Genomic DNA, 14008 nt, shown 5'->3' with positions numbered 1-14008 from the left:
TTGGTCAAGGACTGACTTGTACATAATAATAATCTTTTCTGTAAGTGCTCAAAGAGGGGTACAAGCTAGCAGATGACCACCAGTGGATGTGACTTGAAAGGCCAGCTGATTAAAAGCTAACCAAGTTGGAAAGTGACTGTCATGCAAATTGTCACTGGGGTGGTGTCTGGAGTAACCCACTCTTAATTAAATCTATTATCCCTTGTGTGCCACAATGATTCCCCCCCCCCCCCACTTAGGAACTAAACCCCTTAGGAACTAAAAAAAGTATATCTGGGGAAGAGTGGTTTACCTATCCCAGTCACCCAGACCCAAGAGACCTGTTTAGCACCGTACTACTGCTGTTTTCACTTCTTCACCACAAGTTCATACACAGCGAATAGCTGGTTCAAAATAATAGCATTAAAAGATACAATTACTTAAGTTTCCAAAAGGTCCCAAATGACACCCATTTATTATTAAAAAAGTTTTCCTTTTTCCAGTTTGGGTGGGGGAAACCCTAGTTCCTCAAATGGCAGTGCTGCTGAGTTTCACAACACCTTGTCAGTAGGGCTCATCCCAAGGAACCTCACAAAGCTCTCCTAAGAGGATTTTGCTGTGCTTTTCTCACAACAGTAAGTCATTTATTACTACTACTATTAGTATTTTTTATGTTTCTAAATATATATATATGTGTATATATAAGCTCCAGTAATCATATAACAGATATGTTTATAACGTAACCGTATTCAGATTGAAAAGAGGAAGAAACTTGCTTTAACAGCTTCTCTTAGCCTTCTTGTACTTAAAACATCACCTTAGATTAATACCTTTCAAGCTTATTAATTCATAGAAAGTCATTTGTGGTATTACCCCTGGCACTTTCATGCTTGTCCTAGTAGTTGATGTAGTGCCTACTTCATGCCAGGCTTCTTATATGTCTTGAAAGTTGTTCAACTGTTTTTTTTAAGTAATACTTTAAAATGTTTAATCTATAATTTCCCAATTTTGTTAACATCCCTGCCAATTAGGAAAAGTACCTATAGATGGGACACATTTTATTCAATAGTATTCCTACAAGGTCTGAACACCACAGTGCTCATGCTTTACACAAGCTAGGTACTGTGTTAAGTACTTCACAACTATGCGTTTCTCCCAACAACCCTGAGAGATAGGTGTAAATATTTATTATTCCCTTTGTACATATAAGCACTGATTGGATTCTCTAATTTACTACCATTACAATATTTTCAGCCCAATCAATTTTGATTTAGAATGACTAGTGGCAATAACTAAACTTCACTTTGGATAAGGTTCCATTATTTTGACTTGGTTTATATTAAAAAAAAAATCCATGGTGACCCTCCCAATTTCCCACCACTGCTTCTTTGTTTTTTGGAGTTCCCCAAAGAGCCAAATCAGTTTCTTTAAATTTTCTAAATGATTAATCCTTTAGTGTGACTATTTAAACCAGAGCAAAGAGATTATCCTTTCTCTATCAATCAACTAATTAACATATTTTATGAAACATATTTTGTAGACTTATATTGATTGAGGAAGGAAGACATGTAGCAACTATCAAAGGGGTGTTGCTTAAAAAATATTGCTAAATCTTTTCTATTTCAGTGGGATTAAGATCCTTTCCAAAATCTCCCTTTCAAAACACCAAAAACTCTTTGACTTTCAAATCCTGAGTTTATGCTTTCTGTGCAAACTCCAACTTTCTTCACCTGTCTACTCATCCTTAACTTTTCTCCTCATGCAACACTACTCTCTCTTTCTTCTACTTGCTTAATTTCACTAGTAAACCTTTTTTTGGTTCTTTAGTGATTATAGTTAATGCTAATTTCTTTAAGGGCTTTTAGGTAATTAGGATGTTACAATCACATAGTTTATATAAGTGATAGGCAAATAGACTCAAAAAATAACTCACTCAGCATAAGAAGTCCCTCATTTTGTCACAGATTTTAGCAAGCAGGACAATTTTAGAGGAAAAATCATCTGTCTCCTTCTCAAAGTTAACCTTTTTTATGCTGGAAAAGCATTCATCCAGCTATTTTGGCAATGCCCAAGGGGGATCCTCCAAAGGCCAACTATGGCACAAAAATGTCACAGATATTGGTACTCTAAAAGGTTCTCTGCTATTCTCACAGTAGGAGGTTACTATTATTACACTCTTCTTTATTATTCACTCTTAATGAAACATGGAAAAGTTTTCTCAAAGGCAACCTCTATTTGGTGCTTCTTGACTGGGAACGATCTGTATTTCTAATTACCTCTCTCTCTCTCTCTCTCTCTCTCTCTCTCTCTTTACAAAGTTTTGATATCTTCCAAAACTGTCGTTTCCCTATTAGGAATGAATTTTGTGATTGTCTCTCATTAAAAGAGGAGCTAATTTATTTTTCTGGGAGTACTTTGGGAATCACCTTCAATTGGGGATCCCTAACCAGGGCTTGCCTGGTGCCCTCAGGTTGTTATTTAAAAGCAGTAAACAACAGAAGGGTAAATGAACAACTTTTATTCTTTTCTGAAGATGGTCTTAAATTTCCTTATTCTGCCTTCTAATAAAAAAAAATTCCTTCCTACAATAAGTTTATCCCAACTATGAGTACAGTTTTTAAAGTATGCCTTTATCCTACACTAAAATTAAAACCCACTTCACAGATTGATACCCCAAAACTCCAGACTTAGAGACTAGTTGAAAGTTGTTCAGGCTTAGCAAATGTGTTTCCTTTTTAAATTCTGAATGGTAGAATTATTTACACTCATAAGATTTTTAATCTAAATCTAAAAAGACAGTTCTTAAAATGCAAACTTTAGCTTTAAATCAATTCCTGGTCATTTTAAAGGTCTCTTTTAAGTAAGAACTGATCTGTGAATTTTGTTTGTTGTTTTCACTAAACTCTACAGAGTTTGTTAGTAACTTATAAATTCATCCAAATACCTTATAAAGACATCCAAATTATAACTTAGACATGAAAGAAATATGATTATTCCTTTTTAACAAATTTGGTTGCCTATCTTTTTTTTGTATCTTAGTTTTCCATTAATTTTTGTATCTGTCTTTCATCTCATCAATCTCCAACATGGCCAATGTTGGAAACAGAGAAAAAAAGAGATTTGTCTTCTTTTAAGCCTTTTAAAAAAGTTTATATATTTATTTGTTTTACACAGCCTGTTCCTTTTGGTTGAGCATGCCAAAAGAAAAAGCATAGTAGGTAAAACACCTCTTAGATATGGGTTAGCACAAAGCAAAAATGGCACAGACAAAACAGACACACATTTCCAATTCTGTTAAAAATTTTCCTGATTGTATATGGTCCTTTTCTATCTGAAATAAAATACCCACTATTCCTAAAGTTAGTTTCAAACAGACACATGCAGAACATAAAACAAGACACAACATTAAATCAGGCCTGAACTTTCGAGGTTTTCTCTAGGAGGTTTTAAAGTCCAGATCTTACCTGTCTCCTTTATCAAGTCTAGAACTCATGACCATCTTGTAGTTAGGGTCCTACTGTGAGCCTAAGATAATTTTTCTGTTTCCTCATTATATTTATGCTTTGAGAATCTTATCAATAAAACTTGTAATTTAGTAACAATACACATTGCTCCAGTCCAATTTGCCTTTGCCAATTAGGTTCACCCATTTAAAATGCACTTTGTATATAGAACAAGTCCCTAATAGATAGAAGAACTGATTCAAGTTCCATTCCTCTAGACTTTTTGCCAAAGTATAACCATAGGAAGAAAAACTGAGACTGATGAAGGATTTAGCAATATCAATAGTTCATTTATTTTAAGCTGATTTGGGAGGTTATTCAATAAAATTCCATCCCTTTCTAAGGAATCAAAAGTTCCATGCTTTGGCCAAAACAATCCTCCAAACCCTTTGTATTCTCAAACCAAACTTCACACAGCTTAATAGCTCTTTCTTTAGTCATCCCTACCCCTGGACAGGGAGTTCACCCTTTTCACAGGCCATAATGGGGATCCTGTAGGATACGTTTCTCCTCTTATGCCCCACCCCATCTCTCTTCCTGATGTCCCTGAACAGGAGTGGCACTCTTTGGAGGAATTTCCCTCGAGAGATTTGGGCTAGGTTTCCAAGGTACATGCCTTTTTGACTATTCCTTCTGAGAAGTTGCTGAGTTGAAGGCATTTAGAGATTACCTCCTTCAGATATCCCCCCTGGACAGGGAGTTCACCCTTTTCCCAGGCCTCAAAATAAAGCAAGGGAAATAATTTCCAACCCCCCTGAATTCTGCCTATATGGGCATCTTTCCTACAGCCAATACTGTAATATTCAGGGATTTGTTTTGGCAATTTCTCCAATACTTCCAATTCTTAATTTCTGGGCTTAACCTCTAGGATCCTAAAACCGGTTAACTAGGGCCTAAAGGTGCTTAATAAGGGAACATTCAGCAAAATTTATACCTACTTTCCTTTAAAACTTCCTGAAAAATTAGCTCTAATCAATTTAATCCTGAGCAGATATAAGTGAAAATAACCTTTTCCTTTCCTCATATCTGTAAAACTAAAATAAGCCTTCTTCTCAGGTCAAAAGAGGGTGGGATTGCTCCTAGGATGGTCACAGCCTTGACAACTTACTGTTGGGGTTGGCAATCTCTCCCCTAAGGCCCCAAAAGTTCCCCTTCAACTACTATGAGAGGTTTTTCTGTTGATGACAGGAATTATTTAATTACTCCTTGTTAAAAGAATTTAAAGACAAAAAATCTGTTTTAACTCTGCCAACAGGAAGTTTTAAAATTAGCTAGGTGGCTGGCTGGCAGAAAATGAGGAACTAGCAATTCTAATGCTGAATCTCCCTGGCCTTAAAAAATGAAATTGAGAAAAATGGATGGGGAAAAAAAAACAGTAGCCCATGTTTAAAAAGTTGAAGTTATGGCCATATAATTTTATTAAAAAAAATTGAATTGGAGTGCTCTGAGGTTTATAAATTTAGACAGATTAGTCACAAATTCAAACAGTCCCTCTTAACCCAATCAGGGACCCTCCTTAAAGAAAATAAATTTAGGGTAAATCAAGGCAGACTCACCAATCTTGAAGAGATTTAGCTCAGGCTTAGAGAATTTGGGTACAGACAGTGAGAAGAGTCCAACCTCCCAGGGCTGGTGTCCATGGGAGAGCATCGGTGAAAATTCAACCCACTGTGCACTTCCTCTTTGGGTCCCTTGAAGAGACTGGCCGAAAGAGGTTGGGATCCATGCTGTCCCGGAGGAGTTGCCATTTGTGTGGGGATAAAAATTATCCAACCTACAATAAGAAAAACCAAGGCAGAGCTCTGAGCCAATGGCACCTTATTAAAGAGTCTGTGGTCCCCTCTAATGAAGTGGACCTCAGATCTTCCTCATGATCCGAGATGCCTCCTCCTTCCAGGGCCCTATTTTTATAGGTTTCGACATGTAAATGGTCAAGAACAGAATAATGGCATTGGTTGACATATGACAACTAGGCTAAAATGAGCAAAACAACATATCAGCAGGGTCATGAGTTGGGCAAGGTAAGGAATATCTCCACTGACTAGGTGGTCATAAGATGGTCACAAGATGAGCACCTGCTCATGTTGGACAAGAGAGAATGGTCTGGAGTTACAAAAATAATTTTGGGGGGCTTTTCATGTAGTTGAATCTGGCACACTGGGCTTGGTCACTATGACCAGGAAAAACAAGGGAGGAGGGCCTCCATCCAGCTTCCCATGATGGTGCAAGTGATCTTACCCGTCTGCTGCTCATAGCTCTGGGGCCAGAACATAGAATTATATCAAATTGATCGATGCTGATTGGAACAGAGTAGGGGGGGATCTTCAATACATCAACTTCCTCAATATGAATGACAGAGTCTATGTATTTGCACACATGAGATGGAAGACAAGGAAAGGTCTCAGAGAGTAGAGTGGAAAACACAGGAGGAGACAAGCATCATTTGGGCAGAAATAGGCAAATGGGCTTTTGGGGACTTGGGGGATGGGAATTGGGCACTGAAGGATGTAGAAGGTTGGAATATCTGTGTATGGCACTATGGTACCAAGGCTGGCCTCCCACAGCAGGCATCTACCCAAGAACTTGCAGAGTAACCTGCATTGGCTACATGACTAGAGGTTGGGGAGTGGTATGATGGGGGAAGGGAATAAGCACTTATTTTGCACCTACTATGTGCCGGGCACCATGCTAAGCATCGTTTTTTTTTTTTTTACAAATATCTCATTTGATCCTCACAACAACCCTGCAAGGTGGCTGTTATCATCCCCATTTTACAGATGAGGAAACTGAGGCAAACAGAACCTAAAGGACTTCCTCAGGGTCACACAGCTAGTAAGTATATGAGGCCAAATTTGAACACAGGCCTTCCTGACTCCAGGTCCAGAGCTCTATCCACTGGGCCACCTAGCTGTCTGATGTCATAGAAAGAGCACCATGGAGTCCAAGAACTTGCGTTCAAATTGTGCTACTTAGTACCTGTGTGTACTCTTGGATAAATCATTTCCCACTCTGGGCCTCAGTCTCCCCATCAATCACATGAATGTTGGACTAATTGCTTTCTAATGTCACTTTCAGTTATGCATGTGATGATGCTGAGAGCAGGAAGCAGCATTGGCCAGACTCTAGTAACTTTGCATCATACAAACCGACCTCTCCTTTTCTGTGGCAGTCATTCCATTATAGTTGATATTTTAAAAATCTGGTTATTGGACACATGTATGTATGTTGTCTTCCCCTAGTAGAATATAGGCTCTTTGAGGGAATGGTTGCTTGCTTGGATGTATATACTCAGCACTTAGCACAGTGCCTGCCACAAAGTAAAGGCTTGATAAATGCTATTCCATCTCATACCATTCATTATTTGTCTCGTACAAAAAGCCTGCAAGTCTAGATTTCTGAATTCTAGTCAGAACCATAGAATTTCAGAGTTGGAGGGAACCTCGGGGCCCATCTAATCCAACCCATCCCTGTCCGAGAATCCCCACTTAATACATCCTCCCCAAGAACTGATTGCTCAGCCTTGGATGGAAACCTCGAGGAGTGGCCCACTCCCTCCCAAGGCCACCCAGGGGAGCATCCATGGCCAGGAATCGAGGCCTGACAACAAGCTCAGTCTTCTGCTCCATGATTCCCACCTACTTCTCACCGTTTGGCTTCCCAGGGCCAAGGAGGACAAAGCTAACCCCAGCCCTTTAGATACTTGAAGACAACCAACAGCTCCACCCTCTTCCCCTGGGTTAAGTGCCCCCAGTTCCTTCAAATGACCCTCACATGGCATGAGCTGAAGACCCCAGACTTCCAGTCTGTCTTCTCCATCCTCTCCTGTTTGTCAATATTGCTCCTAAGATATGATGCCTCCAAATGCAACACCATTCTAGGGACCACTGAGGATCTGCTGGATAACTGTCACCTATATTCTCCCTCCATATGGCAGGTCAGAGCCAAGGTTAGTTGTTTAACAAAAGGACTGAAAAATACCTCAGGCCAGGACTTACAAAATAGTAGTTACACACATTTCTATGGTTCTTTGTGAATTACCAAAGATTTTATGAAAATTATCTTGCTAAGGCTTTATAACAACCTTGTATATTTTTCAGATGGGAAAATTGTAGAGATTAATGTAATTTGCTCAAGGTCGTGTTCTAGGTCCCACAACTAGTAAGTGAATAGGAGCTCTGGATTTGAACCCAAGTCTTTTGATTCCATCTATAGTATCCATCTGTCACAAGTCTAGGACCAACCCATCAACAATTCACATTTCTTTAAGTGTGGAAGGTTTATCAAATGTTTTCCCCATAGTAATGTTGGGAATGGGCAGTGCAAATATGATTAGCCCCATTTCATGAATGTTGAAACTGAGAAGCTGATAGTTGTGATTTACCTGTGGAAAGAAGGAAACAAGTATTCACTAGGATGTGAAACAAGTATTCATAGTACCTACTATGTGCTAGGTACTATGCTAATCACTTTACCGATAATATCACATTTAATCCTTACAAAAACCCTGGGAGGTAGGTGCTATTATTATCTCCATTTTACAGTTGAGGAAATTGAGGCAAACATAGGTTAAGTGACTTACCCAGAGTCATTCAGTTAATAAATGTCTGAGGCTGGATTTGAACTTCTTAACTCCAGGTCCAGTGTTGTAATCACTGCATCACACAGGTGTGGTCTTACAGGTAGCAAAACAGTGGAGCAAGAACCAGAAAGAGGTCTAGATTTGAAGTCAGAGGACCTGGGTTCAAATCTTCTACATGTATAGCCTTGAACAATTCACTTCACATTTCTTGGTCTCAGCTTCCTTCTCTGTAAAATGAGAAGGTTGGACTGGATGACCTCTAAGTTCCCTCCCAGCTGTAGATGATGATCCTGTAATCCTAGTGCTAGGAATTTGGCATCCTGACTTCCCCACATTCGCCCCACATTCCTGTCCCTGAGCCACCTCCTTCGGAGGGCCCTGCCTGTTCCCAGACTCCCTGTGCTCCTCCAGTGCTGGCTGGCTGAGTCCTTTCTAGACTTCTAGGCAGCACTCTGTTGGTGGTCCACTGCAGCCTTCTGGAAGAGTGTGTCTGATGGATGCCCTTAAAGGCAGAGGCAACCAAGAGCTGCCTGGAGGATTTGGTGCAGTTCCCAGGCCCTCTCCTGCCTAGCAACACCTCCACACTTTCTGCACCCAAAGCCGTCTTACAGATGGGTTTTTTGAGGAAAAAAAAGTCTTCTCCACTACCCTAGCCAGCTCCTTCCCTCCCTCCCCACCCCCATAGGGCTTTGTGTATAGGAAAATGGAGGGAGACAAGAAGAAAAAAGAATGACACTTGCCTGTGGTTATGCAGTCCCACGGAAGGCAGGGATGAACTAAACGTGTGGTCTCTACTTTCCAACAGGTGGTGCAGTAGATAGAGCTGGGACCTGGAGTCAGGAGGACCTGAGTTCAAATCTGAACTCAGACATTTACTAGCTGTATGACCCTGGGCAAGTCACTTACCCCTGTTTGCCTCAGTTTCCTCATCTGCAAAATGAGCTAGAGAAGGAAATGGCGAACCACTCCAGTATCTTTGCCACAGAGAGTCAGATACGACTGAACAACTTCCCCAAATCAGATCCAGCGGGTTAGACCAAAAGGCATTTTCCTGTTCTTCAGGAGGACAAATGATGAGGGTCAAGCAATGACTTAGAATCACCTGATGTGGACAGAGACCACAGAGGTCAGAAGATCTAGATTTGGAGATACTGTCCTCAGTTCCCTCTACGTAAAATGAAAGAGTTGGATGAAATGATCTTTAAGACTTTTCCATCTGGTGCTGTAGGCCCCTCCCAGTTCTGACATTCCCTGTTCTAAGGTCCCCTCCAGCTCTGACATACTGTGTTCTATGGTCTCTCCCAGCTCTGACCTTGTATGTTTTAAGGACTCTCCCAGTTCTGATATTCCCTTTTCTAAGGTCTCTCTTAGTTCTGAAATTCTGTGCTCTAAGGTTCCCTCCAGCTCTGACTTTTTGTGTTCTAAGGTCCCTCCCAGTTTTGACATTTCCTGTTCTAAGGTTCCCTCCAGCTCTGATAGTCTATACTTTAATCTTCTTTTCAGCTCCAGTGCTCAATGCCTTTTGTCCCAAAGTCCCTGACAGCTCTTGCATTCTGTGCCTTGTGCTCTGAGGTATATCCCATCCTCAGTTCTGTGATCTTCTTTTGTCCTGAATTGGCTTGACCTGGGCTCTAGCCCTGGTGCAGTTTTTGGTACTCTGCAGGAAGACGGGGGAGGAGCACCCCCTGTTGGCAAATTCTTATTATAGCTTCTGTTATCAGAAAGGTTAGCCCAGCTCAGAAGTCTGGAAGATGCTCCTTGACTTGAAATTCCTCCTTTCTGGGACTGTAGCCCAACTGTCCCAACTTTCCTTCTCTTGAGTTTGTGAGTCACACATGCCATTTGGACCTCAGGACAGCAGCTTTCATACCTCTCTAAGAAGGCTTGGGCAGACTCATTTTAGAAGGAAAATTATCTAGCACTGAGAGTTTCTTAAAGCTCACCATATACAGTATCTCTTTTGAGCCTTACATCCCTGTGAGGGTGAATACTTCAGGGATTTTTATGCCTGTTTTACAGATAATGAAACTGAACCACCCAGGTGTCCATCCTTGGGGTTATTCTCAATGCCCCTCTCTCGATAACCTGCCTAGTCAATCAATTGCCAGCATATTGACATTTCCTTCTCTACAGCATCTCGCATACATGTCCTTCTCTCTCCTCACTACAGCCTACTTCATGCCTGAATTACCTCATGCCTGGACTACTGCAATAGCCTGTAACTGGTCCCTCTCCTCCAACCCACCCTACACTCAGCTGCCAAAGTAACTTTTCCAAAGTGTTGCTCTGGCCAGGTTATTTTCTTGCTCAATAAACTCCTGGGCCTCCCTATTAACTCTGAGCCAGATATGAGGTCCTTTATTTGTCACTTAAAGCACCTCACGACTGTGGTCCTTATTTTCTCTCTAATCTTACACTCCACTCCCCTCTTGGAGCTCTATGGTTCAGTCATACTGGCCTCCTTGCTATGCTTTGCATAGCACGCCCTATCTCCATCTCTGTCCCTTGGCACTGGCTGTTCCCATGTCTGGAACACTCTCCTTCCCAACAGCCAACTTCTTGGCTTCATTCAAGGCTAAGCCCAAGCACCATCTCCTCTAGGACACCTCCCCTGTCTTTCCCCTCAGCTGCTAGTGAGTGCCCGACCCTTCCAAAGATATCTTCTATCTACTTTGTAGTTATATTGTTTGTTCTGTTTGATACATATTATATCTTCTATGACTTTATAGTTATATTGTTTATTATGTTTGATACATATTATCTCCCTTATTAGAACATAAGCTACTTAAGGACATAGGCTAGCTTTGCTTTTTCTTTGTGTCGTCAGTGCTTAGCCAAATGCCTGACCCATAGCATCTGCTTAATAAATGCTTGGTGATTAAGTGAAGTTCAAAGATATGGGGGTTTGTCACTCCCATTCATGTTGGGGTGGCATCAGATAGAAGACTTGAACCTAGGTCTTCTTGAATTCAAATTGAGTAGGGCCTGCCTGAAGCTTTTCCTGATGGAGTCTTGGGAGTAGAGATGTTTACCTTCTCATCTTCCCAGGTGTCTACTTTTCCTTTCTGGCTCTAATTCCAAGGATTTTTAACATTCGGGATTTGATTTGTATAGACCTCTTCTTCTAATAGGTAAGGCATATGTCTTATTGGCCCTATCTCTCCCAGCAAAATGTCTTGAACCTGATAGGCATTTAATAAATATTCACTCAAATTTCTATAGAACTTTGCAAACCACTCTCCTCATAACAGCCCTGTGAGATGTGGGGTGCGATGATTATTATTCCCAATTTGCATGTGAGGAAACTGAGGCACAGAAAGGCTTAATTGCCCATAGTCACATAACTGGGAATTGCAATGAGAATCTGGTGGTCCTGACTTGGAGTATAGCCTTCTTTTCACTATCACACATGTCTCAATGAATTTTGTTGGATTGAAATGGTTCTGTTCAAGTCAAACTTTGCTTAGATTTGGAGCAGCTTTTTAGGGAAGGGGATTGGGGGGGGTAATTGCTTCTGCCCTTTTGCAGAATGTACCCTAGGGCTTAACACTCCAGCTCATGATGGAGGAAACCTGCTATTTTTTTGTGGCAGATTGGGGTGGCTTTATTTGAAAGCTAGATGGGCTCCTCCTCTTCGGGCTTCTGTTGTGGCCTAACCATTTTCTCTACACATCTTTGGGGGACCAGTGAGGGTGTTGTTAGGCATATATTGAGCAAAGGTAGAATGAGCAGCCTTTGGCCTGAATTCAAATCCCCACTCAGCTATTCACTACTTAGGTGACCTTGGGCAAACCACTTCCTCTTCGAGGGGGCCTCAGTTTCCTTGTCTGTAGAGAGCATGATGGAATCATTTACATGGAGCCAGTCCTTGGGGAAAGTGCCTACTTCCAGGCCATGCTACCATGTGGAAGCTTGGGGTAGGAGTAGAGGCTGTTTCTGATCCTGTGACTGAGGGACCAGCACTGTGTGATGACCAAGTCTTCTGATTGGTTGTGGTATAAGAAAAATGGATGCTTGGGTAGCAGGGGTTACTGAGCTGGAACTAACTGTATATACAGAAGGTACACAGCCCAACAGCATTTTCTTTTCCTTTGCAGCTTGTATGAAGCAGGACTACTACTTAAGGCTGGTCTTGAGAGTCCTGGGTGGGGGGAGGTTTAGTAGGCCTGCCTCCCACCTGGCCATGGGGGCTGTGAATGCAAAAAGCTCCCTCTGTCTGAGTTTAATCTTTCCTAATTCTTGGTGAATAAATGTACACCTAAGGTGGAAGCATTCACCTTAGGGAGTTTGGAGACCCAGAAGTCCCATGAGTGGTTACAGCTAAATATTATTATTATTATTATCAATAAAGTACCTACTATGTACCAGGCACTGGCTAAGCATACATAGCAATAACAATCTCTAGTAGCCTTGGCCAAAGGCAATGCAATTGGCTGCAGAAGAACATAAAAAGACCAGCTCCTGGGACTTCTGGATCTCCCTGAGTCCCCAGTTGTCTCCCCACCCCCTACCCTTTCCATCTTCTTTTTATATGTTATCTCCACCACTAGATTGAACAAAGACTGTCTTTCACCTTTCTTTGTCTCTCCAGTGCTTAGTGCAATGCCTAGTGTACCTCAAGTGCTTAATAAATATTTTTGACTAGTGACGAGTTCAGGGGTGGGGAACCTGCAGCCTTGAGACCACAAGTGGCCTTCTAGGTCCTCCAGTGTGGCCTTTTGACTGAATCCAAACTTCACAGAATTGTTCTGTGCTAATAAAAGGAATTGTTCTGTGAAGTTTGGATTCAAAGGGCCACACTTGAGGACCCAGAGGGCCACATGTGGTCTCAAGGCTGCAGGTTCCCCACACCTGGTCTAGGGTTTTTAGTGCTGCCATTCACGAGCCCCCACCAGTGTGCTTCCCACTGATGATTAACTAGTAACTTCAATCAACTTTTAGAACAAGTTTACTGACCCTTGAAGGTGTAAGACTCTTTAGCTGAGCCAAAAGTGGCTATTAGAATGTTTTTTTTTTTTTTTTAGAACTTCCAATGCAAAAGAGAGACCATGGAAAGGCAGTGTTGTAAGTAGAAATCAAACTAAATTTGAAGTCACAAGACCCAAGTTGGAATCTGGATTTGGCTGCTTGGCCTCCTCAGCTTCCTCATCTTCTAGTAGATACATAAATAAAATATAGAGCACAGTCCTAGAGGGAAGGAACTAAGGAAGGTGAATTATATAAAGGGAAGGGAATGAAAACTTATTAAGTGCTTTCTATGTGCCAGGCACTGTGTTAAGCATTTTATAAATATCTGATTTGATCTTCACAACAACCTTGAAGGTAGGTGCTATTATTATCCTTATTTTACAGTTGAGGAAGCTGAAGGAGATGGAAATGAAGTGACTTGCCCAGGGTCACCCAGCTAGCAAAAGTCTAAAGTTAGATGAGAACATAGGTCTTCTTGATTCCAGGTCTACTCTATGCACTATGGCACCAGGTAGCTGTCTAGCTATAGCTAGGTGTATATGTACAAGTATAATTTATATATGAATACATGGTGGATGTATACACACACATATATACACATGCATATATATGATCTATGTACATATCTAAGAGTTGAGGATAAGCCAGAGGCCAATCTTCAAGGGGATATCAATATATACATATATATTGAAGACCCAAGTATGAGGCAGGGGTTGGGGTGCAAAGGGAGACTATAACAAATATCTTGGGAAAGTAGGGCCAGTGACCTGAAGGCTGAGAGAAGACAACCATGAGGAGCTGAGCCCAATGATAGACATGGGTGGTGTAAACTTCAAAGGAGAATCTACCGAGGAATGAAAGCAAGGGGAGGGTCTGTAAGGAGCAGCAGTTACAAGGAGGAGCCTAACTCCTCCTGATCCAGTGTGTTTGGAAGCAGGAGAGAGAGAGAGACAGAGAGAGAGACAGAGAGAGACAGAGA

At 41.4% G+C, this 14008-nt stretch overlaps 1 protein-coding gene across 1 annotated transcript in view; it reads left to right on the top strand.

Annotated features, from left to right (window-relative positions):
* The first annotated feature begins 554 nt into the window (after positions 1-554).
* Positions 555-14008, top strand: part of LOC114024722 (1-aminocyclopropane-1-carboxylate synthase-like protein 1) — a 47732-nt gene continuing 34278 nt past the window's right edge. The window contains exon 1 of the mRNA XM_027837842.1: positions 555-614. The gene's annotated coding sequence lies outside the window, so the exon portion shown is untranslated. The remainder of the gene's footprint in view (positions 615-14008) is intronic.

This window comes from Vombatus ursinus, unplaced genomic scaffold, assembly GCF_900497805.2.
Source record: "Vombatus ursinus unplaced genomic scaffold, bare-nosed wombat genome assembly UNPS02014822.1, whole genome shotgun sequence".
NCBI classification, from domain to species: Eukaryota; Metazoa; Chordata; class Mammalia; order Diprotodontia; family Vombatidae; genus Vombatus; species Vombatus ursinus.
The sequence above is the reverse complement of the archived record's forward strand: the minus strand, read 5'-3'. Positions and strand labels throughout refer to the sequence as shown.